Below are 3,293 nucleotides of genomic sequence, written 5' to 3'. Positions count from 1 at the left end.
ACCTCCAGGTCGCAATACTCTATTCAGCTCCAGAAGTAATTTCCCACCTGCAGTAGTAAAATAGTAACTGTTAAAGATGAAAAGGTAGTTGCATTTACATGTATTTCATGTCACTATAATTTATATGTTATCTTAAAGTTGAAACGCCTAAATGAATTTGATTTTAAAAATGCTATACAATGAATTCATCAAATTACCAAAATAAAAGCTATGCAAGCTCACCTTCTACATGCCATGGAACTCTACATGTTTGGTTTTGCTTTCTATTGCCATCTCATGCTATGCTTATATTTTTTATGTATCGACAATAACACATACTTATGATTATTGTAGTTCTTTCTTAGCTGATTGTAACACACATCTCTGAATGTTTTTAATTTGAGCCTTTACTTTGGACAATGAGACTATATTTATATACCCTCATTCTCACTTATCCATGTAACTTGTATCTTTAAAATATCTCTGTTTTCCTTGGTAAAGATTTTTTTTTGACACTAAAATGAATTTATTGAATGGTAACATGTAATGAGAACAACCCTCTCATAATAAGTGAAGACCTCAACACTATAACATTACAAACCAAAACACTTCCCTCACCATGAAAGAGACTGTAAGATCAAGTTTTGATCATGTAGTACAACTCTATGTTTTGATGATTACAAGTTAACGTTTTAGTATGAACAATTATGGCACTCTAACGTGTTTTCTGAGTGTGTTCATGACAGGCTCTGACCTTGATATAATTTCACACAAATCAGAAGCATTTTGCTTAAAGAGTGACCCTAGCAACGCTTTCGCAATCTCTATGTTCAAACTGAACAGTAGAAAAGCTTCAGAAGATCTGAAGATAGTCAAGCTCTGATGTGGACTCAGCTCACTTGAAGTTCTGAAGATCCAGACGTTCTGATAACCCAGACCTCAACAAGGTTAAAGGTCACGTCACTATCCAAAGTACAAAAGCAGTGTACTATCCTGACGACCTAACCCAACATTCTCAGCCACAGCAGAAGCTGGAAATCCCAGATCTGCCCTCCAACGGTAGCATTCTCATGCAATGTTCAAACCCTAATCCTTGGAGTATATATAGAGGATGAAGACTGAAAGATGCGGCTGGAAGAAACTCATACGCGCAAGCAATATTCAAATCTTCTAAGCAATCTTTCTTCATCGTATTCATTGTGTTTACTACAAGCTTTTCAGAAGCAATCTCATTGTAAACAATATCTTTTAAACAGTTGTTTATTTTTACCTTTAGGAGATCAAGGTTGATCGGATCCTAGAGAAGACTAAGAGAGTGAATCTTAGTGTGAGCTAAGTCAGTGTATTGTTAGTCACTTGTAGGTTTCAAGTGCAGTTGTAACAAATCTCTGATTAGTGAATTGTCTTCATTCTAAGAAGGAAGAAATCACCTTCACGGGTGGACTGGACTAGCTTGAGTGAACCTGCTCCTATCTGATTGCATACTGTTTATCTGGTGTTCTATGCCTGCGCTGGGGATGTTTTTTTTGCTGTTTGAGCTTCAACGGCCCATGTGTTGGCCAGCTTGGAGCATGGTTGTACCTTTTCCTTTGGAGTGCTGATGCTACAGCGAGGCGTGGAGCTGGTTTTCTTTTCCTGTTTTCTTCTACATGTGGCGTTTTCCTCTGTTTGTGTTACTGTCATCTTTGGTTTTCTAGCTAGTGTAGTTTCATTTTTTCTCCTTTTTCTTTACTGTACCTGCAGTTGTTTGTCATGTTTTTACTACTTCTTGCACCTATTTATCTGCTTGGTTTCTTGTCTTATATGTTGCTCTTTTAGCTCACTTGGAAGAGCTTTGTCTCCAAGACCTCTCTTATATCAATATATTCTCTTTTCTAAAAACGAACTTCTATAACTTATTTAGTTTTTATTAGTGCTAACTTTACAAATGGCTTAATTTCAACTTTGGTCTCCGACGTTTACCAATACCACGATTTTGGTCCCCCACCTAATTTAATTACATGGATGGTCCCCGACGTTGTAGGCCGTGTGCAACGTTAGTCCTACCGTTTATTTCTTAATGGATGAGGCTTACGTGGACGTCCAATTGGAGAGAGAAAGGAGGTATGAGGAGAGAGGGAAGCACGTGAGTATCACGTGACCCTTATCTGAACCCACTATACCCAAACCCCTGACCTCCCTAGAACGAAGAAGGTAACACGATTTAAATCCCTAGGGTTTCAGATTTGGGTATAATGGGTTCATATAAGGTTCACGTGAGTTCACGTGATACTCACGTGCTTCCCTCTCTTCTCGTACCTCCTTTTTCTCTCCAACTAGACGTTCACGTAAGTCTCCTCCATTAAGAAATAAACGGTAGGACTAACGTTGCACACGACCTACAACGTCGGGGACCATTCATGTAATTAAATTAGGTGAGGGACCAAAATCGTGGCATTGGTAAACGTCGGGGACCAAAATTGCAATTAAGCCTTTACAAATTTCAACTATTTGCATTTTTTGATTTCCTTTTAAAAAATATTTTTGCTTAAAATAATAAAATGTAGTTAAAAAATTATGAATGAAACTCTGTTTTAGAATAAAACTCATACCCTTTTTAGTAATTATACAACTTAAAAGTGTTTTACATTAATATTATCCAAACATGATTCATGATATCAAACTCTATTTCAGAATAAAAGTATCAAAACATAAATCACATTACAATCAACTCACTTTGACCCAAACTCTATTTTGCAAATCTACATTCACCCAAACTCTGTTTTGCAAACTGAAATCCAAACACACACTATGTAGCCTTCGTAGAATACAATAAGAAAGACATAGTTAAATATAAGATTATAGAAGGACAAATAATTAGTAACATGGTTTTAATTCTGATGGGTAAAAAAAAAATTACTAACATAAACTGTCAAGCTATACCTGCTACTGACTATAAGCTACAATTTCCACGGGATCACTTGAAGAACTAATGAAATCACTCACCATTGTAAGATCAAGATTTGGTCATGTGGTACAACTCTATGTTTTGATGATAACAAGTATTTATTTGTGGATGAACAACTATGATACTCTAATGTTTGTCTTGAGTGTTTTGACAAACAGGTTCTGATTCTGACACCAGAAGATATATTCGTCAGAAGTTCTGAAGATCAGAAGATCTGAAGATCAGAGGATCTGAGGATCAGAGGATCTGAAGATCAGAAGATCTGAAGATAAGAGGATCTGAGGATCAGAGGATCTGAAGATCAGAGGATCTAAGGATCAGAGGATCTGAGGATCAGAGGATCTGAGGATCTGAGGATCAGAGGATC

The sequence above is a fragment of the Lotus japonicus genome, chromosome 1, assembly GCF_012489685.1.
Source record: "Lotus japonicus ecotype B-129 chromosome 1, LjGifu_v1.2".
Lineage (NCBI taxonomy): Eukaryota > Viridiplantae > Streptophyta > Magnoliopsida > Fabales > Fabaceae > Lotus > Lotus japonicus.
Note: the sequence above shows the minus strand (reverse complement) of the source record.